General features: G+C 37.5%; 1 long non-coding RNA gene across 1 annotated transcript in view; it reads left to right on the plus strand.

Annotated features, from left to right (window-relative positions):
• The first annotated feature begins 5,942 nt into the window (after nt 1–5,942).
• LOC140515526 (uncharacterized) overlaps nt 5,943–26,572 on the plus strand; it is a 29,446-nt gene continuing 8,816 nt past the window's right edge. Inside the window, exons 1-2 of the long non-coding RNA XR_011971067.1 lie at nt 5,943–6,325; nt 7,314–7,356. This is a non-coding gene — a long non-coding RNA (uncharacterized lncRNA). The remainder of the gene's footprint in view (nt 6,326–7,313; nt 7,357–26,572) is intronic.

The raw sequence follows: 26,572 nt of genomic DNA on the forward strand, positions 1-26,572 counted from the left end.
GCACAGCTTCCAGGAATAAGGAGATGGTAGATCGATGGGCCCTCCGTACTCTGCCCTGGTCAGACCACATGGCAACTACTGTGATAAGCACTGGGGGCCATAGTTTAGGAAGATCACTGATAAGATGGAAAGTGTCCAGAGGAGGTCAGCCAGGATGATGAGTCCATGCTATATGAGTATTGGATAAAAGAACTAGGAATGTCTTGCCTGGAGAAGAGAAGACTGGGGAGCAGGTAAGGGACATACTTATACTTTGCATGTGCTGAGATTTGTAATCTTATAGCACTTAATTTTGTGCATTTAGAGCTGAAAGGGACCTCAAAGGTCATCCATTCCAGCCTCAAGCTACAGATGTGGAAGTGGAGGCCAAAGAAGTTAAGTGACTTGCCTAAGATGGCACAGACTGTCAAGACTTGAATCCAGGTTCCCTACATTTACTCCTAACCCTCTTTACACATCCAAAGTACTTTCCTAAACACTATAATCTCCCATTTGCATTCAAGCAGGATTTTTCATTTTAATCTTAAATTTTAGATAGAAGCAAGGGATGGATTTGGAGTCAAGGGTAAAAAAGCACATCTCTGATTCTTGCTAGCTATATTACCATGGGCAAGTCATTTACCTTCTCTGAGCCCCAGGCAGTTCTGTACTGCCACTTAACTCTTACCTGGTCTATTCCAGATTTCCATGAGACAAAAGGGTTTATAAAGCTGGAAGACTCACCTCATTTTCCAAGGGAAAGTGAGGGCTTTAAGAGAGAGGCACAGATTCCAGGAATACGGAGATGGTAGATCAATGGGCCCTCCGTACTCTGCCCTCATCAGACCTCACGTCAGCTACTGTAATAAGCGTTGGGGGCCATAGTTTAAGAGGATCACTGATAAGATGGAAAGTGTCCAGAGGAGGTCAACCAGGATGATGAGTCTATGCTATATGAGTATTGGATAAAGGAACTGGGAATGTCCTGCCTGGAGAAGAGAAGACTGGAGTGCAGGTAAGGGACATACTTATAAAGTTGTCCATTCAAAAGCTGTCACTTGGAAGATGGATTTGACTTGCCCTGTTTGGTCCCAGAGGCTGGAACTAAGAGCAGTATGTGGTGAATATTGTAAAGAGAAAAATTTTGCCTTGATTTCAAGAAAACCTTTCACCAGTCCAAGAGTGGAAACAACCAATGGTGCAGGAGGAAGTGATTTTCTCCCTCAGAGGAGGTCTTTAAGTAATAGGTTGGATGACCATTTGCTAAGTATGTTGAAGAGGGATTTTTTTCATGTATGTTGCATTAAATAGCCACTGAGATCTCTTGCAACTCTGGAATAGTGTGATTCTGCGGTGCCCTTTCTTTAAGATCCCCTATTCAGGCAATAAATCATGTTTTGTTAAGGGGCATTTTTTTAAATCATTTATACTCCCAACTGTAAGTCTATAGCAAGCCATTTGGTTCTCTGCATGTCTCAATAGATCAAGGATCTCTGATTTTCTTGGTATGGAAACTTTCTTCACTGATGCAGCTTGCAACCCAGCTATATTTAATAGATAATATTTTACAGATCTGCCTGAGGCTCAGAGAAGGTAAATGACTTGCCCATGGTAATATAGCTAGCAAGAATCAGAGATGTGCTTTTTTACCCTTGACTCCAAATCCATCCCTTGCTTCTATCTAAAATTTAAGATTAAAATGAAAAATCCTGCTTGAATGCAAATGGGAGATTATAGTGTTTAGGAAAGTACTTTGGATGTGTAAAGAGGGTTAGGAGTAAATGTAGGGAACCTGGATTCAGGTTATCCAATTTCTGTTTTCAGTGTTTTGATGCTTCATTGTTGATTTGCCTATCTATTTCAGAAATCAAGCCTGCTATTTCCTACCAAGGAGATTATGAATATATTATGGGATGACTTTACCAAAGGAAGCAATTGTATTCTTATGCCAGTATCCAAGACTTCAGCGTTCTTCTGCTTGTATCCAAAGCTTACTCTGGTGTCGAAAAAGACAAGAAGGGCATTAGAGTAAAGGAGATGCTATATGCAGCATGATTCAAGATTAGATCATCTCAAATTATCAGGTTGGCAAACAAACAAACAAATAAATAAACAAATGAAATAAACAGGGAAGGGTGTTCATAGCTGTTCAAGTGAATTGTGATAAACTCTTCTTGGAACAAATCTGTGGGAGCTTAAACAAATTCTCATCCCAGCTTAAAGTCAGTCTTTAAAGTTGGCAGTTAATCAAGTTGTTTTTTTTTTTTTTATCATTTGGGTCATTCTGGTCACATTTCAGTTATGTCCAAACATGTAAGATACTTTCGAAAGCTAATTTTTCCCACAGCTAAAAATAACACATCACAACTTCGGATAGTGACTCTTTACAAAATAATACTTATTAAAAATAATCTATAGTCACATGCTTCATCTTTAAGGTCTCATGATATAGAAGTGCCACATACACTGATCCATCATTTTATTCCATCATAAGGTCTATTATAGATCACTGATTCAGACCTTGGGGTTTCTTTTTAATGCCTCCAGTTCTTTTGAAAGAATTATTATATCATAGGCTTGAAAGACATTTCCTATTCTGCTTTAGCTTCTGAAAGATGCAAGCTTTATACTAGAGTCCCCAGGTATGAATCATTTCTATAGGGTTTTAAATATTGCAAATTCTGTAATTCATATTTTAAAATGACAGGGTTGTAAAACTGCTTATTGCTTTTTTTCTCCCTTCTATCTGCAAAGCTTTCAGTAGCTCACTTTCAGTTATGATTATATATATATATATATATATATATATATATATATATATATATATATATATATATATAATAAAGATCCTTTATCAAGGAAGATAAGCCAGAATAATGCAAATGGATTAAGAAAAGAAGACTGAACTCGGATCTGTGAAGTATAATTGCTGTACTTTGTCTAAGACTATATATTTCTAAAGAACTATTAAATTGTCTGTTTCCTTTAAGAGGTAAAGATAGCATCGTGACAAAATTTGAATTACACTTACGTGTGTTGGCAATGATTTTTCCGTGAATTAGAAAACACTGGAATTTGTTTAGATAAAATGTTTATGTGGGAGCTCCGACACATTTTGTCAGATACTGACCTCAACTGCAGTCAACATTTTCATTTTAGGAAAACGTTTATGTAGTTAGCAAGCTGTCATTCAAGAAAACTTGTTTTTTTAATTAAACAGATGGCGATAACAAAGAAATTAATGAACACATACTTGTTGCTTGCTGTACTCATTTGCATTTTTAAATCATTCAGGTTATGCAGTCATTAGGCTTTAATAGATTTTAGACAAATGAATATCTCAAAATGAATGACAAAATGGTGATGAAATTGACTAAGAAACATCTTGGTACCTAATTCCTGGGTATTGTTACCTGGCAACAATTTCAGGAGCACAAATCTGGGAAGAACATGGCTAATGCTGATTTACTTTCACTCAGAGGGTGGTTTTATTGTATTGTGTATAATATATCATGGAACTATTTTGTGAATGTGTGCATGTAACTGGATGTTATACATTTTACCAAATGGGATAACACATGTGAAGTAATTTGCAAACTTTAAGTGCTCTGTAAATGCCAGAGTACTACTATTATTATATACAGAACCTTGCAACTTCTTTAGATGTTTGACATACGAGTATATAGAAGTTGGCAAATGAATACTTTATTATCCCAATTAATTTTTAAAGTAACAAGCAAGTGTCCAAAGAGTCACAACTTGTCACTCATACTTGAAAAATGCTCGTTTTTCCATATGAAAACACCTACTTTGTTTCCACTTGTTCCAGGAAATAACCAATATAAACACCATCAAGAAAGTTACATCTAAGATACAGCCATATAGCTCACCTCTTTTAACAGATGTAGTGAACTTGAAATTTTCATAAAAAAAGAGAAATAAGACCTCATAGGTATTGCCAAGGTTGGAAATATAGCAGTTTGTATTAGACAAGAGAAACAAGATGAAGGGAGATGGCATAATAGGTTAATATATTATACATCTATGTGCATGTAAGTGTATATATGTTTATGTGTGTGTACAGATACATATATACGGATGTGCATTGTGTATGCATTTAACATTTATATTTAAATATATTATATTTAATATTTAACTTATTTTATATATACCTATATGAAAATCCATCAGTCTAAGATTGGAAGTATTTGATTAAGGATAAGATTAGAGGAATAGAAGTGACATCGTTGTGAGCATAGATTATAGACAGTTGATTCAGATGAATAACATGAATGATGACCTAATTTAGATTATGTGTCCTTCGTTGCCGAAGAAGACCATGCCATCAGAGAAATGATGACATGACTCGCACTTGACTTTGTTTGGAGTGAGGGAGGGCAGTGCAGGTCACCAGCCTCACTTCTCCTCCAGGGCCATCTGAATCCAGTGACCAGATGTTCATCAGGATGACTGGAGATGACCCAGGATGAGGCCGTTGGGTTAAGTGACTTGCCCAAGGTCACACAGCTAGTGAGTGTCAAGTGTCTGAGGGGAGATTTGAACTCAGGTCCTCCTGACTCCTGCACTGGTGCTCTATCCACTGCACCACCCAGCTGCTCCAATTTAGATTATAAAACTGGCATAGAAGCAGAAATGGAGGGGAGTGAGGTTAAGGAGGCAAAGTAGTAGAATGGAAAGAACATAAGTAGCATTTAATAATAATAATCATAATAGTTAATACTTACATAACTATGCCATGCACTGGGCTAGGTGCTTTATAGCCATTATCTCATTTGATCCTCACAGCAGCCTTGGAATGGAGATACTATTATTATCCCATTTTACAATGAGTAACTGCAGCAAACAGAGGTTAAGTGACTTGCTAGTAAGTATCTGAGGATGGGTTTGAACTCAGGTATTCCTGAGGCCAGCACCAGTACGCCACCTAACTGCCTTTACATGGAGCTATAAAGTTGGCAAAGAACTTTACATGTGTTATGTCATTTGATTCTTCCAACAACCCTGTGAGGAGTTACTATTATATTCCCATTTTAAAGAAAAAGAAATTGAGGCAAAGAGAGGTTAAATGACTCGGCCAGGGCAATTGCCACTTCATACTAATAGTCACGTTCTGAGATAGCATTTAATCTCATCTTCCTGACTCCAGATCAGGGGGGAAATATCATCATTCTTATTAATGTTCCTTAGATTTTGTTGTGATTTAGAGAAATGCTCTTGATAATTTGTGGGTGTATTTTGTAGCCTGCAACTTTGGTGAAGCTATTGATTGTCTCAATATCTTTTCTGATTCCCTCAGATTTTGTAAGTCATTATGTCTCAGCAGATAGGGATTAGTTTTACTTTTTGCCTGTCTGCATGTCTTGAATTTCTTTCTCTTATCTTTTTACTATTGCTAGTATTTCTTAGAGCTATATCAAATAATAGCAGGGACAATGGGCATGCTTGCTTTCCTCCAATATTTATCAGAAAAGCTTCTAGTCTTTCTCCATTGCATGTGATTTTTGGTTTTAGATAGGTTTTTTATTTTATTAAGAAAAGATCCTCTATGCCTATGCTACGTAGGAGTTTTGTTGTTGTTTTAGCGTGACTAATATTATATTTTATCAACAATTTTTTCTGCATTTACTGAGAATTGTGTGTTGTTGGATGTTTTTGTCTTTAATACGATTATATCCATAGTTTTCCCATTATTAATCCACCTTTACATGCCTGGTATTAATCCAACCTGTTTGTAATGAATGATTTCTTAGAGAAATTACTGTAGTCTGCTTTAGGAGATTTTATTTAAAATTTTTAAATTGATATTCATTAACAATATTGACCCATAGTTCTCTTGTCATTTTCTCTTCCCTGGTTTTGGTGTTAGCACTATATTTCTCTCATAAAAGGAGTTCAGTAGAATGCTTTTGTGAAAATTGTGATATTTGAAATGTATTGTGTGATATAAGTGATAGGACTCCAACATGGAGTCATTTAGACTAAGTGGTTTTAATGACCATGAACATGTAAGCAATGACAGATAGCCTGTACTTCTCCACTGTTGTAATTTATTCTGACACTGTGTCAAACGTAAACCACTGTGGTTCCTGCTTGGATGAAGCTCTCTGCTGACTGCAGCAGCTACATGCCAACACTCATTTCTGGGTTCTCCATGATGGATTTAGACCCTCAATCAATTTCTGGTCCCAGTTAGGAAACTCCTTCACCCAGGTCTCATACTGATAAGTGACTTGGAGAATTTCCCCATAACATCTGACTCTGATGAGGAATGATCCTTTTCGTATCTGGCATAGAGGACTTGTTCTCAACCAAGACCATCTTTAAGGTATGAAATTTCCCTCTTCAGACTCCACCAAGATTTTGTAACTATACACATCTCCTTCACATGAGTGATTCTGAGCATGTATGATTGAATTTGTCTGACTGTACTGCCATATCGCGTGTGTGTGTGTGTATGTATGCTTTTATTGTTGCCTACTTGCTGCACTACATAGTAATAAAAATCGTGCTTGCATAAGCATTACACTTACATCCTTGAGTACTAATTTTTTGGTAAATCCTTAACCCTAGGTCTTTACTCTAACCTGAACTGTGAGGCCAAATAGAGCAGCTTTCTTTCTCAGTTTTTGAGAATAATTTATATAGCTTTGATATTAATGTTTCTGTAAAGGTTTGATTAGAATTATAATGTTAATCCATAATGGGGAGGAATTTTTTTTTCTTTGGTGGTTCCTTTATCTATATTGGTTTATTTATCTACTTTTATTTCCTTTTCTAAGACTGGAAGGTTTAAAATATCTATTTGGTGTTTTAGTATTTTATGTCTTTGTTGGTAATTTTTATTTCTTCTTTTGTTCTTACTTTGCCATACAATTTAATTGTCCATAGTGAGTTCTTACAATTCATTGTTTTCTGATTTTATTTTGATTTCACCTTGCTCATTTCCTATTTTGTTTATTTGATTTTTTTGCCCACTTTTTTCATCATTTTGGTTACAAATTTATCAATTTTTCTAGTCTTTTGAACAAATGAGCATTTAATTTAATTTCATAAGGTTTTATAGACTTTTACTTCCAACTTATAGATTTCTCCTCTAATTTTCAGTATTTCTTCTTTGTACTTTGTTTAATGAGTTTATATTTTCTAAATACATATTCATTTTATATTTCCTTTTGGTTTCTTTGTAGCTAATGTATGTGTTAGGGATATAATTTTTCCCCTGAGGACTGTTTTAGCTACTTCCCAGAAATTTTGACACATTGTTTCATCATTATTATTGTCACTCACATACTCTATGATTTGTTCTTTGACAGATCTACACATTACTTAGGATTTCATCATGAAGGTTCCATTAAGGTCTGTATTTTTTGTTTTTTTCTGCCTATATTGATAATTAATTTTGCTGTGTTATGGTCTGTACAGCATGTGTTTTGTATTTCTGCTTTTTACATTTATTTGCAATTTCTCTGTGCCTTAATATATATTTCAAGCAACTTTCATATGGTGCTGAGGTGTGTGTGTATGTGTGTGTTTGTGTCTGTATATATGTGTGTTGGTGGGTAGGCAGGTAGGTATTTGTTAATGCTCTAATTCAGGTGTCTTAAGTCTTTTAAATCAGGTTGTTTTTTTTAGCAATTTGTCTTGTTCTATAATTTTTTTTTTTTGCTTTTTATTGTTAGATTTTTCCTTAGAGAGTAACATTAAAGTATCCTATTGTTGTGTAACCATTGACACCTTCTTACAAGTAACTTATTTTTTCCCTTGTGAATTTAGATACTATGCCATTTGGAACATGTAAGTTTAATATTGTCACTGGTTTGTTGTCTAGGATTCCTTTCAGCATAATGTCATTTCTATTCCTATTTTGAATTTATTTTTTTTGCTTTGTCTGTCACCATAATTGCAACTCTTGTATTTTTGGATTTACTTACTACATGGTAAATTTTGTTCCCCCTCTCATGTTTATTCCATGCACATTTTTGCAATTTAGATGTATTTCTTTTAAGCAATAGATTAGGGGGTTTTCTTTCCTTGGCCAATCTGTTATTTTCTTTCATTTTATTGGATTGTTTAATCCATTCACATTTAAAGTTATGAGAATTAGGTTTATAGCTCCCTTCATTTAGATCTCTTGTATTGTTTTTCTGAATCAGAGTTTTTTGCTCTTCTTTGTCTTTTAAGTAAATAATTTGTCCCCATGATTAGTTTTACTTATTCTACTTTAAGGCAACCCTATTCTAACAGGTTCTCTTCCCTTTGCCCTCAGTTCTTCTTCCCTGAATATTTGCCAACCTTATGCCTAGTTTTGGAGCTTTACTTAGCTTATTTTTTTCTTTTTATTTCTTCCTTTCATTTAGTTACTTACTTCTTCCCTTCTTTTTTCTCCTTTCCCCATTCTCATCCACTCCAATAGCTTTTTTGACTAGCCTCTTTCTTTTTGTAAATTTTTTCTAAGAATTTTTTCCCTTGTTCTTTTTATTAATTCTTTTTCCATCCTGTTTATTCTAAACTTTTTCTCTTTAATTCATGGTCTATGTACCTTCTTTAACCTCCTTGTGCTCCTCTACGAATGAAAGCTTCTAATATACCAAATTTGAGTTCCTTCTTTTAATCAATTTGCCTTTGTAGATCTTGCCCTCAAATGTCTTTTTTTCCAGTTGTGTTTCACTTTTAAGAAGCATCAATTCATGAGAGATATAATGATTACAGAAACATTGCTCCAGAGTAGGAATTTCCTTGGAATCCAGTGATCCAATTCTATCCCCAGCCTGCCTCAAGATAATTTTCTTTCTTATTTCAAATGCAATCTTCTCTCTGATTCCACGACTTCCCATCTTTTTATAAGTTGACTGCTCCTAGAAACTTTCATTTCTCTTCTGAAGCTGAGCTGTCTATAGAGGTACAAAACTCACTTAGAGGGCGCATACTCCCTGTATAACAGCTCTTCCAGATTAGACCCATTGGAAAATGTCCATCTCTCATTATGAAATATAGATAGATTAAAAGACAGAGAGATAGATATAGATACAGATATATAGACATATCTCCTTCAATGGAAATGCTCTTCACTTCTCCCTCCCCCCCAATTGAGTAGAGATTTCCTTCTTTCTTTCCCCAATTTCAATCCTTTCCATTGCCATCTAACCTATTCAACTTTAGCCTCTCTTTTTTCTTAGAGAATACAATAATTATTTTCCCATTGACTTGATTAGGGCATATCACATATTCTTTTACCTCCCTTCTCCTCTTTTATATGCCTTTACATTCTGTAGAGTATTCTTCTAATGCTTTCAGATTGCTTTACAGTGTGGTTGGACCAGTCTATAATATTTTTCTAAGTTTCTCTAAAGTGTTTAATATGAATAATCCAAGTCAGTGACATCACCGAAACAACCTCCTATAAGTTCATGTGATTCCCCATCCTTTAGACTAGGAGAAGCAAAGATGGCAAGAACGATCAGGCTTACTTTGAACCAATGAATAAATACAACATGTAAGGATAATGTGCTTTGATCAAATCATTCAACTTGATGTTGTCAACCAGGACTGAGGATCTTTGGGCCAGTACGTTGTTTCCAAACCCAGAGAGGCCCAAATAAAGCAGAGGGGTTAATTTTTTCTTTAAAACCAAGAGCAAGTTAATAGTACTTGCTCCACAAAGGAATATGAAATTCATTAGAAACCTAGAAGGTTCCTACAAAAAAATTTATTTTTAATTGTGTGATTTGGAGGCCTAATGCTTTGGAGTGCTTTCCTTTCGAGCAATGTGCATTTTGTTTTGTGTTTTTTATCCCTCTTCCTCCAGGCTCTTTTGAAGTATCATGATTTCTATCAAGGTTCTGAAAAAGCCTGCAATAGAATTGTACAGTATTTGAGACCTAGGGTAAAACAAAATGTAATAAGCGAGGAGAGGTAAGGGATATGAGGAAATAACAGTTGCTAGTTGTTCAGTGTTTCTCATGCTTTGTTACTGTTCTGTCATGTCTGACTCTTAATGACCATACAGTCCATGGGATTTTCTCGCCAGATATACTGAAGTGGTTTGTCATTTCCTTCTCCAGTGACTTAAGGCAAACAGATAAGTGACTTGCCTGGGATCACACAGCTAGTATGTATCTGAGACCAGATTTGAACTCAGGTCTACTTGACTCCAAGACCAGCATTCTATCCACTGAACCACCTAGCTGCCTCATGTTTTAGTAAAGAATAGCTCCCAAGGATTGATTTGGGTACACATGAATCAGAAGGAGGAGGAGGGGTCATGTTAGTGATGGTAGTATAGGCTTAAGACATAGGATAAGAGAAATTAATAGCAATTCCCATTAAAATATAATAACATTGTCTGCTTTCTTAAGAAATATGGTTTATCTAGGTGCTGGAATTTCCTATGTTAGAAAGAGTAATTCATTAGAAGTCTGTTTCTTGTAGACTCGTTTTGGATATCATTTGAGAATCAGCATAATAATGAAACTCTCAGGGGATTAAATTAATTTGACTCAGACCCCAAATAAATCACTTAATACAAATTTTTCCCCCAGTCTTCAGAAAGAGATTGTGCTAAAAGTGGGAAGAAATGAATGATTACTTAGCTACAGCAAATGAAAGTTGTGTGTTGTGGCTTAATAATGCAGAAAATGCAATTTGAATTCATTCAAGTTATTAGTGAATATATTCTCAAATGGAGGTGATGGGAAACCTTTGGAAACATCAGAAGCTGCTAATATAAGTAAAGAAATCTTCAGAGAAAGAGAAGTTGGATTGAAATTTGACAAATGCATATAAACACTCTTCTGTTTTGTTATTGTGTTGATCTTTAGGTGCATGAGCAGAAAGGAGCAGGAACAGTGTTCATCTTGTAAACAAGAGAGAAAAAAGGTCATTAGTTTCAAAATAATGACTATCCATTACATGAAATTGAAAAGCTTGTATACAAATATGCCATTCCTTTGCCTGTTTTCTGAATTAGAATACAATTAGTGAATACTTACTGATTTTTGAAAGAAAAACTCTCAGATTTCTGGAAATCCTGCTTGTGAAGAGTGATGCCCATAAGGGATCTGTCTCTGAGGAGAGATGTGGTATTTCAGTGTCTTTTTCTCTAGTTCTGAGACAGTTCTTTTAGGTAAGGCTCTTCTTGCTTTGAGGCAACATTTGTGAAGTGGGTGAAAACTGACAGTTTTGGGGACAGAATTACCATGTTTCTATAACATGTTTTCAAGCTCTTTTGAAGATTGACTCCATTTTTGCAAATAAGCATTAGCAGTTCAGTTGTTCAATTCCTTACCAACGAGGCCTTGACCACGTGTTATTCTGTTGGATGCTGACAACTCCAACAGACTGTGCCAGACACCAGAACCTGGAACTGCAGAGACTTAGTGTTGACTCTGTTGGGACCTCAGGCAGTAGGCAGATGTGTTCAGACAACCATGGCCTCAGATGCCAGGTCTGATACAGACCCAAGACTGTGATTGGGATACTTTCTGGGTGTATACCATCTTGGCATTTCACTATTCAGCTGGTGTCATGTGGGAATTGAGTCATAGGGGAACCAAGACCTCTAGTTTGAATGCCTCCTAACTTCTATCTCCACGTTTCCCCTATCTTATCATTTGGGAAAGGAATGCATGTTGAACCAGTGGGACCCTCCATTATGGCAGGCCCCTCGCTCCAACCAACTGGCATATCCATATAGCAGATTTACACCTCCGACCTCTGCCCCCTTATCTCAGGGATTCACAGTTATTCTCTTCCCAAGATCCATCCTCCTCTCACAGCTACCTTTGCCCATCCTCTTGGTTCCAGCCAACTCAAGCGGATTGTATAGTAGTGATCATTTTAGGAGGGTTTTCTTTGACTCTTTGCCATCTTGTAGCTGCTGCCTGTTCTATAGCCATTTTCTTAGAAAATAGTTCATTCTGAGACAGTTGAAAGGCCCTTGGTTTAGATGATTTCTTATTCTCTTATATTAGGGCCGAATTAGGAACAATATGGAGAAGTTTCAGGGAAGCATATTTTGGCTCAATAGAAGGAAGCCGCTATTTTATAGTAGTGAGCTTTCTGTGATTGGAAATGTTTAAGCAAACAGTGGGATTGTTTCTTCAGGGATTCTGGAGAAGGCATTCTAGTCCAGGTTGTGAGCTTGGTGTAGTAGAACTGGAGTGGGCCTTAGAGGTTATGGTTCAAGCCCTTGGCTTCTATTCATAAATGTTTGCTTGCTGAGGCCCAGAGAAAGAGAGTGATAGGTTCAAGATTTCCTCAGTTTCATCATCTGAAAAATGGGGATAATTGCGCTTATCTCTCAGGGTCATTATGAGGATCAAATGAGATAATTGTAAGGTGCCTAGCACCGTCAGATATAGTAAATGCTACGTAAATAATAGCTGTCATTATTATTTACTGCCATCCAGCCCCTTTCTTCCTCTGCCTCCTCTTTCCATGTCCATCAAGCTCCCTCCTTAGTTATTAACAGACTTTTCCTCATTTTCAGTCTTCTCTGCAGTTGTCTGCCATTTTTCTTAGGAAGTATGGACCACCTGCCAAGAGCACCCTTCTCACCCCTTAATTTCTTTGCCAATTCTCTCTTCCTTTACTGCTTTCTCTATAGAAGTGGTAATTCTTTTTGCCAAGACCAGTCCCTCTACTTTTGCCCTTAATCTCATCTATTTCTGTCTCCTCCAAGAGTTTGCTACTGCAGTCTCTCCCTTTGTTTGTCTGTCTATAACTCATCTTCAACCTCTCCTGTCTGTTAGTTGTCTCAGGCCCGCTCCTAATATATCCATCCTTAAGCTATTTGTTTTGGTACTGTACCCTACAACTTATTCTTAGCAGGCCCTTGATAAATGTAGGTTAAATTAACATTTTTTGGTTCTATCAATGTGGAATGACCAAAGGAAATTGATCATACCAAAATGTATAGCTTAATCTAAAAATAGTTAGCTTTGCTTTGAAATAGTTCATATGTATTACATCTCTCTTATACTTTGAAAGGATTGTGTTGAAAATCCAACCTGCTGTGAGAGAGGCACTTTAAGAATATATCTGTCTGTAAGTATGTTATTAAGTGTGCATGATGGGAAAGGGGCTGAACAGAGATTCCATCTATCCTCTCCTTAAGGTAGTAATTATCAAATGCCCATGTTTTCAAATTAATGTCTCAATTTAAATATGTGTTCAGGCATGAACTATAATAAAATTAAAAATATAAAAAACCCTTTTCAAATGAATGTCAGATATAAGGAAACACTATTTTAAGAAACTGACATTATTTTTGAGAAACTAATTCCCAGATTGCCTTTATTTCAAAGAATATTTCAAAAGAAAAATTTCACAGTACTAGGCACAGAGGAAACAATTCACATTCATTTGGTACATGAATGAATGAGCAGTGGATTTGTAGTCAAGGGACCTTAGTGAGACCCTCAGTTACAAACAAGACATATTCAGGGTAGGTAGAAGGTAATGTAACATGGGGTAGGGGAAGGGTGAGGAGGGTTTGGGAAAGGCTTCCTGCAAAAGGTGGGATTTGTGATGAGTCCCGAAGAAAGCCAAACCTGCTTTAAAATCTCAAATTAACCCTAACTCTAAATTAGTTCCTAATCTTAAATTTTAAACCTAAATTCATTTCTGACTCATGGACAATTCACTTAAACCATTTGCCTCCAGTTTCCTTTTGGGGAAAATGAGGGACTTGCTTTCAATCTCCAAAGTCCCTCCCAGTTCTAAGTCCTTTGATCCCCATACATTTACAATCCATTTGGGGAACATTTTGACATATGTTCTCTCCATTAGAGGTGTCAAGTGAGGCCTGAACCAGATGCAAATATCACTGAAAATATTTAACAAAATAAAAATACAAGCATAGATAATATTAATGTTTTTATAATAGAAATGATTTTTAAAAGTCATCATGGGGCTCTCAGAGATTTTGAGTTTGACACAGAATGCTCCATGCCCTTAATAGAGGGCAATCATGGATCCCTTCTCTCTTCTGTAACTCAATGACTCTCTGGGATGCCCCTCCAAGGCTTTAGTGGGTTACTGCTCTGCCTGCTTGGTCTCTGGAACTGCAATTGCAGTGCCTGGGGCAGGGGTGGAGAACCTTTGGCCTTAAAGCCTCATGTGGTCTTCTGGATCCTTAAGTGCAACCTTTTGTCTAAATCCTTTGACCACAGGCTCCTCGCCACTGGCCTGTGGGGTTTCTAAGCCTTTGGTCACATGGTTTATATTTTGTCCCGTTGAGATACCTGAATGAGGGAATTCTGAAAACGCCCATCCCCATTCTCTTCTCCTACATCTTCTCAGCTTTTGCAAGCAGGTAGCTCCATGGTGTTTAATTCAATGCAACAAACCTTCATTATTCACTTGTTGTATGTCAAGCACTGGCCTAGGAATTGTTGAGAAACATGTAGGGGCTGAAGAAGGAGAGCTTAGCACTATGCTCTATGCTCTTAGGTAAAATCACTCATTTCCTACTACTGGAAGCTTTCTTTTAAGCCAACATTCAGATGCTCTATGTTCATTCTGTCCAAGTGACCATAAGAATGAATGGATTCAGAAGCCATGGAACATAAATAATAAGAAGAAAAAATAAAATTATATGTGTCTATGTATGTATCTACACATATTCATACATACACACATACATGTGCACACACATCAGCTCTCCAAAAACCAGAAGATATTTGTAGAGGATTTGGTCAGGCTCAGGGAGCAGCTCTGCATCTCCACTCTTCTGCAGAAAGCCTTGACCATGTGATTGATCCAGCCAAGTACAAATGGGAAAGATGGCTTCCCAGACCTACTAGGGATTTGGATGCCATATTGGAAAGCCAATCATAATAGCCTAGACTGGGGCTTTGGGGAGTTTTCGATCCTGTCTGGTACAGTTTCATCTTTATTCTTAAACTAGCTCTTCCTGTTTTGAAAGGAAAGCAATCAGAAATGCAAATGAATTACATCTATTCTGTATCTCCAGAGGACTTTCTTTCAGGTAGAATGACTTTACTAATTAAAATGAGAGATTCTGAATGCCCAAACTAACAAGAAAAATAAATGCAAAATAACTGATAAGATTCTATTTTCTACTTTTTAAATCTGGCCTTAAATCTTATGGGAAAGATAAATGACTCACCTAGATTAAGAAAAGGGTAGTAGTGGGTGGAGGGAATGCAGTGATGAATTGTGCAGATTAAAGTAGTGAAAACACATGCTGCCTTTAATATAAAGACATGATCTCGAATATGATTAAAGTTTAAACTGATTTAAATGTGACAGCTTAAGATTCAAGGTGGCATCTAAATGAGTTTAAACTGTGAATGTGATTTTGCCTCTAACTGAAGTGAAGCAACATTAACATCTATTTGGTAAACAGATGAAGGTATGAAGCTTCTAACTACCTTTGGTTTCTAACTTTCATTTGATGTATTCAATAAACATTTATTTTGTTGTTGTTCAGTCATATCGAACTCTTTGTGACCCCATTTGGGGTTTTCTTGGCAAAGATACTGGAATGGTTTGCCATTTCCTTCTCCAGCTCATTTTACAGATGAGGAAACTGAGGCAAACAGGGTGAAGTGACTTGCTTAGGGTCACACAGCTAGTGTCTGAGGCCTGATCTGAACTCATAAAAATGAGTTCCTGATTCAAAGCCCAGTATGCCAGCCACTGTGCCACCTCGCTACCTCATTTATTTAATACTACTATGTTGCAGGGATCTCTTTTTTGTACTATACACTATATTCCATAGAAATAATTTTCCTCTACTTTCTCCCTATCCTTGAAAAAGAAAAATCTGTAAACAAAAACACTCAATCTAGTGACCAGGTCTGCCTCTGTATGTACCATGATGCCGTGGTAGGCTCCCACCTTGGACAGGAGGGAAGTCTGTTTTTTATCTCTTCTCTGGGACCACTATGGACTTTTTATACTATGCTTTTAAAGCCCTTCAGAACCTGTCTTCCTGCTGTCTTTCCAGTCCTCTCACATTTGACTCCTTTCCTCATACTCTACGATCCAGCAACATTGGTCTGCTTGCTCTCCCTCAGATCCAGCTCCAATTGTGGGCCTTTTCATTGGCTGTCCCCTGGGCCTAGAGTGCTCTCCATCCTCATCCTTGCCTCCCTGGCATCCTTCAAGACTCACCTCCAACCCCATCTTCTACAAGAGGTCTTTCCCAGGCCCACCATTGCTGATTCCTTCCCTCTGAGATCACCTCCCATTTACACTGCTTCTGTTTTCTATGTATGCAGTTACCTATACATTGTCTCTTCCATTAGAATGAGGGCTCCTTGAGGACAGGTAATGTTTCTGCCTTTCTTTGTATCCTCAGAGCTCAGCACAGTACCTGGCACATGATAGGTGCTTGTTGACTGTGCATGGCACATAGTAAGCATTTAAAATGCTCATCTGTATTTTAATTATCCTCAGTTCAGCTCCCTTTTATTTATCTTTTCACTTCTATCTTGTAGTCATCAAACATATTGTTCTGATTCTGCTAGCCCTTCTACTGAAAAGAAACCTACATCCATTTCCTTTCTGACAAAAATTGACTACATTGACTTAAAATATCCAAAATATATCATTCTTCATATTCTTGAAACATGTATTTTTAAGGGAAAATATCCCTAGTTGATGAACTCTCTGGAGCTCCTCATGTTATTATATGTCTAAGATGGAGGCTTATCTGAAGTGAGGTGAGTAGAAGGTTGGGGGAAGGATCTGGGCTGTTCTGGTGCCTCATACATTCAGATAATGAGATAAGAAGTATCTGGTGAGGAAGGATTAAGACAGTTTACTGCATGTATAGACATAACTTACCTCCATGATGGTCCTATTCTTAGTGCTTCATCAGCTTATAAGAGGTGACCTTGAGTCTTCTGGAACAGGGTTCTGCAGACTAGCCCAGTGCCTGTTTTTTGTATGGTCCAGGAGCTTAGAATGGTTTTTTCCAGTTCTGTTTAAAATTAAATTCGAGTTTGTAGTTATTCTAAAGCTATGAAAGTAGAGCACTGGTAGGTCCTACCAGAGGGAAAAGGCTTTGAATATAGGCCTGGCACCAGCCTGCATTCGATTTGTTTCATGGTCTACCTAGCTGATGCTAGAGTCTCATCATTAGGTTGGAGACTGGATGATGAACTGTTCAGACATGTTTTCTTTCTGACACTGGAATTTATGCTTGTCGAAGGGAGCACCTTGAAATCCTAAAGCAAGAAGACACGTGGGCACAACCCAAGGGTCCCATTTCAGAGTTCCTTAAAAGGAGTTCAACTTAAAAAATTTTTATCAGCAGGATAGAGGAAGATGGCCTGTGCTTTCACAAACAAAAGATTCATTTGCATCCAAGCATTTTGTCTAAGCCTAAGCCTCCAAGATTGACTGTGCTCAGTGAAATTCAGTTCCCACTAAACCCCATGGGATCAAGCTTCGACTGTGTGTTATCTTCTCACCACACCATTTCCTGGAGCTGGAAGATCTCTCCCACTGAGATGACAGGGGTTGTCATGGTTTCAGAGGCTGATGTGTTTTTTGGTGGGAACATTCTGCTTTGCTGCCTTAAAACACATTTTAATGTGGTACAAAAGTTTCAAATCAACCAAGTTTAAAACTGATAATAACTGATATTTCTGGAATCACCGCAGGCTTACAAAATGCAAAATCGTACTTTGATCTTGGAGCTGCCTAAGTACAACAATAATAAACCCACCTTATGGAGGGGGAAACTGAGTCTCAGAGAGGTGAAATGATTTCCCCAGATGCACACTCGTAATAAGTGACAGAGATGAAACTTGAACCCACCTTTTCTGATTCCAAATGAAGTCCCATATTCATTATGCCACACTAAATTTAATCACATTACATTAATGATGCTTGGTTGTCTCTAAGTGGCCTTTAAGACTTGAAAGCACAGTCCTGATGGATGTGGCCAACCCTGGGGGTTCTTCATCTTTTTTGTGCCATGGGCCCCTTTGGCAGTCTGATGAAACCGAGGGACCCCTTCTCAGAATCATGCTTTTAATTGCATAAAATAAAATCCTTAGGATTACAAAAGGAACTAATTTTATATTGGACTATAGTTATCAAAACATAATAATGCTTAGTATTAATATAGTGCTTACAGGTTTGCAAAATGCTTCATATATATTATCTCATTTGATCCTGAAAATAACCCTCTGAGGTAGATGTCTTTATTAACTCTTAATTATCAACTTATTTAATTATTAACTCTCAGTTATCAACTCTTATAAATTACTTTATACCTGAGGATAGGGGTAAATGGGGGCAGGTAGGTGGCACAGTGGATAGAGCCTGGAGTCAGGAAGACCTGAGTTCAAATCTGGCCTCAGACACTTATTAGCTGAGCAAGTCACTTCACCCTGTTTGCCTCAGTTTCCTCACGAAATTGTAAACCACTCCAACATCTTTGCCAAGAAAACCCCAACAAAAAGGAGTCACAAAGACTTGGACACAACTGAAAAATAGCTAAACAGCAATAAGGTTAAATGCCCTGCCCAGGGTTGTGTAGTTAGTAAGTATCTGAGGTGAGATTTCAACTCCAATCTTCCTGACTCCAAGTCCAGTGCTCTATGCACTATACCAAAAACTATTTTAATATTTTTTTAAAAAAATTCAAAACCAAATTCATGGACCTGAGGTAAGAATCGCTAAACTAGGCCATCCACATGTTTTCTGATTCATGGCAGTTGTAACCAATTATCACACATTTGTGAGGGAACTGGTCATCTTGGTCTTATGAGCACCATGCATCAAATGAACTCAGTGGAATGTCCCTTGTTAATGGATCAAATTGGATTTTGAGTCAGCTTGGAGACTTGCCTTTGAATCGAGCCTCCAACATTTAGAAGCCATGTGACCCTGGGCAAGTCAGTGTAACCTGATTCTTAGGTTCCTCATCTGTACAACGGGAATGATAAGACCTGGGGTATCTACTTCTCAGAGATAGTGTGAGGTTTAAGTGTGATACTGTATGTATAGCACTTTGTAGACTTTAAAGTCAACTATGTGCATCAGCTATTATAATATGGGTGAGTTTCTCTTTGTTCCTTCTTCCATTCTCCTCAGTTCCAGATCCACTCTTTCTTTAAATTTTTGTCCTTCATTACTGTAACTCCTTTCTTCCTTCCATAATCCATGTTTTTCTCAGACGAGAATGAAACATATTTTAGAAAACCTTTGCATAAGGAAATACAGTATAAATCTTCTATGGTACTTGTGAGATCAAATCTTAATGATAGAATTAATTAGAGAAGTCTTAATATATTGAATTTGTAATAAAAAATGATATTTAATAAATAGAAAGTGATATTTACACAGAGGTGGTGATCTCATGACATACTCCTGAGAGAAAGATTTAATATATCTGGAGAATATGTTTCTCCTAATGATGACACGTTAATCTCCATTCATCAGTTAATTTGATTCTTAATACTTTGCTAAGAAAAATAATTGAAATTGATATCACAAGCATGTCTCACAGTTGTCTGGGTTTCTTGGAACCTAGTGAGAGGTGTCCTTTTTGTTAGTTGAAATGGCAAAGATGCTGCTGGTTGTAGTAGAGCCAGCTTGCAAATAAATTGGCTATGGTAGGTGGATTTCTTGAGCTTAGGAGTTCTTAGTCACAGTAGAGCTAAAGCCCATCAGGGGTTCACATTAAGTCTGGCACCAATATAGTGAACATCAGGCAGCAGAGGGTCACCAAGCTGTCCAAGGAGGAGTAAACAAGCCCAGATTGGAAAAGTGGAGCAGATTAAAGCCTTAAAACTTCTGTGCCAATCACTAGTGTAATTGGGACTGTGAGAGGCCACTGAATAACTTTAATGAAATAGTCTGAAATAAAGATGGAAGGAAGTAAGGAATGAAGGGAAGAAATAGAAGGAAGAAAGGAGGGAGGGAAGAAGGGGAAGGAGGAAAGAAGGAAAAGATGGTACCATCCTTTTCACCATCTTACATGCTGCTCATTTCACAAAGTTGACATTCCAGTGTTCATCTTTTCCCCTTCTCATTGGCTATCCTTATACTAACTTGATAGTTGCTCTTAAACTGCTTCTTTCTTGTGGTCATCTCACTTCTACTTACTCGTGGTGGATAAGAGGTCATGGGGGGCAAAGAGTCTTCAGCAAGACTTCCTGGGTGAGAAAACTTTCCCTTTTTTCCATAATGACATAAGAGCAACAAAAATAAACAAAAATCCAGTATATACCACATTATACATAGCAGGACTTTTTTTTTCAAAATTCATAAATTAAAATTAAAAGAGATCATACATATAATCTGGTCCAGATGTCTCATTTTATAGATGAGGAAATAGATCTAGAGAGTGAGAACTAAGTTCTATTGCCTAAGGTCACACAGTTAATAAGTAGGAGATTGACTGTAGATCCTCTGTCCACAAGTTCAGCACTCCTTTCCCTGAAGTACATTACCTCCAAAAATTGGAAACAAAATGGTTGTCTATCAGTTGGGAAATGACTAAAGAGATTGTACTGTACAAATGTAATATAATACTGTTCAATAAGAAATGACAAGTATGAGGAATTCAGAGAAACATGGAAAGATTTGTATCAACTGATGCAGAGTAGAATGAGAACCAGAAAAATAATTTTTACAATGCTTATGACAGTGTAAATGAAAAGAAGTAAAAAAGAAGTTGAGTAAAGAAAAAACAAGTGATGGTCCTGAAGAACAGATAATGAAACATTCTTCTCCCCATTGGCCAGAGCCATAGGGGACCAAGAGGGCAGAGTGGTACATACATTGTCAGACTCCATAGTATCAGGTTTTTGTTTTGTTGGTAGTGGTAAAATAAGACAGGGTTTAATTCTAAGTGTTTTTTGAGGGCATGTTTTCAGAAATGCCTGTGATGTGATAACAAAAGGCACCAATATAACTTAGAAAGAGGAATGGCAGGAATCCAAAATCTTCTATTTGGGAAGGCTGCCTTGCCATTATAGCTGCTATGAGAATTTTCCCTAGTATAATATTTGTCAGAATACAAGAAAAGAAAAGATTGAGCATGTATTGCATAGTTTGGCTAATATACAAATCTTATGTGGAATTTTGATCATCTTTTACTTTGGAGAGGAACAGTCAGACCTGATTAGGGGTGTGTAGGTAAACAATGGAATTACAAAAAAAAAAAAAGTTCACACAAAACACTTTTAGGATTAATCTGCATTATGATCATTTTCTTCACCACATCACTTTCTTAAGTCTAGACAATCAACAAAACGATAAATCAAGCCCTGATCTGTAACTTTTGCTGATTTCCAAGGTATAAATATTCACACTGAAAATTAGCTTTGGGGTGCCTATTCAAGCTGCCAGCATAACCCTGGACACAATAAATATATATTTGATTGGATTGAAGTTCATAGATAGTATCACAGAATATAAGAGCTGAGAGGGATCTGAGAGATTATCTAGTCCAAACCACCCATTTCACAGATGAGGGCATTGAAACCCAGGGAGAGGAAGTGACATTCCAGTTCTCACAGTCACATATGCCAGGATCAATAGTTAGATCCAGATCTCCTTCCTCCAAAGGTACCACTCTTTCCACTGGACCACACTACCGCATTCAAATGAGAGGAATGAATCCTGAATAGTTCTTATATTTACATGTGAGATATATAAAGTAATGTGATCCCATCTGTAGGATGACCAAACAGCAAGAAATTGGAGAATGGGGGAAGGGGGGTGTGGTGGTGGAGGCAGATAGTTTAGTTGTCCTGAATCACTAAGGTAAAATAATTAGTTGACTGACCAGGATTTTCACATTTCATTTTCCTGGATACCCTAGGTCCTAGAAGAGACCTCAGAGGTCATGTAATAGTTTTACACATGAGGAAACCTGAGATCCAGAGAGTTAAATGACTTATTGACACTTAGATCAAAAAATACTGGGTAGAGCTGAGCTTCAAGAAATTACTGTTCTTCTGACTCTAAATTTAGTACTCTGTACACTACACAACACTGCTTCTAGGCTCCTTAGAGCAGCGTTTTTCGATGTATGGTCTATAGACCCCCTTGGAGTCCCAGAGATCCCTTCAGAAGATCACTGAGGTCAAAATTTTTCATAAAAAGAGAAGATGCTATTTGCCTGTTGAAATACTACAACTTTTCCAACTGCATAGCTGGGTGAGGCTGCTTTTTTCTTCCTGTACTTCATATAAAACAATGTATCTGCAACAGATGGAATACAGAAGCAGAAAGGAGAATCCAGCCATCTTCTATTATGCCAGGCAGTAAACAGAGTTTCAAAAATATGTAAAACAATGCCACTCTTCTCACTTGTTTTGTTTTTGAACATATAATTACTGTCACAAAATGTTATGTCTATTTAGTTAGATTGTTATTATTCTTAATGAATTAATAAATATTTTTAAACTTTCTAAATTCAAATTTCTAATATAATACATGTTGATGGATATAACCCACACAAGTAATAGCTCTTTGGAGTTCTCAGTAATTTTTAAGAGTGTCTAGGGGTCTAGAGACCAAAAAATTTGAGAACCACTGTCTTAGAGCATTTAAAGGAGGGAAAAAAATATGACAACAGTTTATCTCTTGAACTAAGTTGCTGTCTCCTTGGGGAACCAAAGGAAACCTTAGTCAAATGTCCTTAATCAATCCTTCCCACCTATGGAGTACATCACAACAAGCATCATAACAAACAGCTAAACAGGGAAGGCATATTTTTATTCCTAAACGATATGAAACATTAAGTATCTAAAGTTAGCAAAGTAATTGTAAACTACTTGATCCTTGGAACTTTTGAAGCTCATTTGGATTTCTTCTCCTAAAAAAAGTTTTATTGATCCTTTCTTGAAATATTTCTATCACTCTCCAATGACTTCACTACCCTAAAGCTTCAAAGAACCTCAGATGAGAAATTGAGCATGGTTCCCAAAGACTGGGGGTGAGGGCCAGAGTTGGGAGCTCAAGTTGTTGTTTTTCCCATGCTGCTTGGAGGGAAGTGAAGCTGGGCATGACATCTCTGCTCCATTGCTTCCACAGACCTGGAATTTTCTCCCTCCTCATCCTAACCCTAAAAAGATGAATCTCCCTTCATGCTAGTGTCTTTTCTCTGAGACTATCTCCAATTTATCCTGTTTGTACATAATTATTTGTATATTATCTCCCCCTTTAGCTCCTTGAGAGTCGGGACTGACTGCTTTTTGCATTTCTTTATATTCTCAGTCCTTAGCACAGGGTCTAGTACTTTTCTTGTTGTTGGGGTTCAGTCATGTCTGACCCTTCGTGATCCCATTTGATTTTTTTTGGCAAAGATTCTAGAGTGGTTTACTATTTCCTTCTCCTGCTTATTTTACATATGAGGAAACTGAGGCAAACTGGGTGAGGTGACTTGCCCAGAGTCACATAGCTAGTAAGTGCCTGAGACCAGAATTGAACTCAGGAAGATGAATGAGTCTTCCTGACTCCAGGCCTGGCACTCTATCCACTGCAATACCACCTAGCTGCCCCTCATATATAGTAGGCACTTAAGAAATGTTGAATGACTTAAAGACTCTATTGGACTCACTATAGAGACTCCATTCATCCTTTTCTTTGGATCAGCCTTGTCATGTCAGTTTGGATATGGTACCTAGAACGTCTTCCTGATAAGGATAGACTGACAAAAAGCTAACAAAAGCAATACAGGGTGCCCTCCTCTACTAATTGCTCTTTCTGGAATCTTCCCTTTGGCCTGTATGCCTTAGATCTATTGGCTTTTGTTTTACTTATCCTAAAAACAACTCTTATTTGACTTTGCTATTCTTTTAGATCTCTCCTCAGGGCATCTAGGTAGTGCTTCAGTGGATAGAGAACTGGGCCTGGAGTCAGGAAGATGCATCTTCCCGAGTTCACTTCTGGCCTCCCACACAAATTAGTTGTGTGACCCCGGGCAAGGTTTTCCTCAGTTTCCTCATCTGTACAATGAGCTGGAGAAGGAAATGGGGAACTTCACTTCTACCTCTGAACTCATACAGCACTTAGTTTTGTAGCTTTCTGAAACAGTTGTCATGTAACGCTCAATAATTAGTTCTGCTACTGTTTGGTTCCTCCACCAGATTTACTTAGTGCTGCTGTGCCATGTATGGTTAATAATGTACTTTGAGTATTTTGTTTAACATGAAATGAGAGATTCACAAAATGGGGAAGGAGGTGGTTGATGACAAAGACATCAAAATAACATTTTACTTAAAGAGAGTAAACAAAACACTGACTGTATGGAGAGGCACCCACATGTGAGGGCTGATCTGCGATGATGGAAAGAACACTGTACTCAGGGACTCAGGAGACCAGGGTTGGCATCTCTGGCACTAGCTAGCTACCAGTGTGCCCACAGGCAAATCTCATCGGCTCTCTGAGCCTCTGTTTTCATCATCTTTAAAATGGAGATGATAAATCTGCAGTCAGAATATTTGTGAGCTTTAAAGTGTTATTGAACTACGATATGATATGTAAAAACAGAAAGAGACTATGATTTTTGGCAGTGTGGGGAGCTCCCAACCACCACCGAACACAACTTCCTAGGACATAGAAGAAAAATCTTAAGGAGTTGCCTGAGGCACATATCAATTCAATGAATTGCCCAGAGTGACATGAAGACTGATGGAGGATGAATTTGAACCCAGATCTCTTCAAGTGAATATAAATTCTTTGAGAGCAGGGATTGGTTCAATTTTTAAAAATTTATTTGGTTATTTTTGGTCTTTGTAATCACCAGAATTTCATACACTGCTTGACACATAGTAGGTGCTTTAAAAATGCTTGTTGAATGATCACTTGACTCCAAGAACAGCCCTCTGTCCACTTCAGTGTGGTGCCTTTTTGAAATAATAATAATACTCATTTAGACTTTGAGAAATTTGCCTTTCATGACTTTGATAAGCAGCAGAGCTCATGATCATTTGGACAGGGTCTCCTTCATTCTCCCTACCTGAAGGGTAGCCTAAGGTTCCTGAAGTTTTTTTTTTTTTTTAACATGCCTCAGTGATTCTTTCTCTTGAAGTGGAAGCCTTCTTGTCATTTGCAGTTAAGGGCAATTTTCGAAGTAGAGTTCATCATACGTGGCTCTTCTAATGCACTAGAAAACCCATTTGTCTTTGACCCAGATCAGTTTTGGTCACTTGCCTGTACATCTCTCAAAATTACTCATGGCCATGAGAAGCCGTCAGTGGGACACGGATCATCAAAATGGCTCCATGTCTACCACTCCTAATCGTGCTGTATTCTAGCCACATGGATCCATGATCAGTTAGAAACAACATACAAACTCTTAATTGCTTTTGACACAGAAGGACAGAAGGACCCTTGATATACAACTGCGGAGCAATGCAGCTTAACAAGTTTAATTTCTTGTGCAGATGAAAGACAATAAAGAGGAAACAGGAGAACAAATTAAACAGTATATAGGTCAGGCATCCTATTAGGACTCTTAAGGGATCACAGATCTAATTTGCATAATTGTATTTCTACTGCAGCCAGAATGACCAATACATATGCTTGGCAAGCTCAGAAAAATGTTCAAGATGGCCATTTCTTGTTCTGTCACCAGAATTAAGAGGATGCAGAGAAAAATCTTTGTTTTTACTTCAGAATTTAATGTGAAATAGCAATGTGAAATGACTATAATGAGGAGGGGGCATGAGACTCTGCAAAATGGCCCAAGAAAACTAAACTTGAAACCTCTTTAGGGCCTTAACTATCATTCATGGCCTTCTTCTTGACAGAAATACTAATTGTGATTCCCTGTAAATTCTCAATATTGCTGATCCACTGTAAATAGTCGTAGAAGCTTCTGAAACCATCTCATTAGTTTCAACATCATCTTTTTTAGGTTAATGTTCTGACCTCTTCTTTGCAGGATGCAAAAACAAATGAGAAGCAGGCATTCCTTTCTGTGAGAAACTCAGCAGGGTTCACAATTGATTGCTGAACTCATTTCTCTAAATGCCATCACCAAGTGACAATTCATGCTAACGAGGTTGCAGTGGGGCAGACTATCTAAACAAGGGATGATCCAAAAATAGTGTGTATTTGGAATGGATTACAGGTTTACTTCACTTTGTACAGTAGATTAGACTCACCTCTGAAAATATGTAAAAATAACATTTGTATATCAAATCAGGTTTTCCGACTGACTTCTTTTCTAACTCTTCCCCAGGAAGCCCATCCTACTTTTGGACATTTCTACTTGTTAGGAACCTTTTTCTTACCTCAAGCTGAAATCCACCTTTCTGTAACTTCTACCTAATGGTCGTAATTCTGCCTTCTGGGAGCCAGGTAGCTCGAGTCCTACCTTTCCTCCATTGGATAGCTCTTCAAATACTTGAAGACAACTAAAATGTCCTCCCTGACATCCTATCATCTCCAGGCTAGCCATCACTAGTTCCTTCAATCTCCTTAATCCTTTTTAAGACGTGATTTGGACTCTGAGAAGATCTTAAGGCTATAAAAAAGCTACTCTGATTATATGGTAGGGAGAATTCTTCTTAAAGAAATAGAAAAAGGAAGAGTTTTGTTTTACAGAGGGTATTGCTGGTAAATGTTT

Source organism: Notamacropus eugenii, chromosome X (assembly GCF_028372415.1).
Source record: "Notamacropus eugenii isolate mMacEug1 chromosome X, mMacEug1.pri_v2, whole genome shotgun sequence".
Lineage (NCBI taxonomy): Eukaryota > Metazoa > Chordata > Mammalia > Diprotodontia > Macropodidae > Notamacropus > Notamacropus eugenii.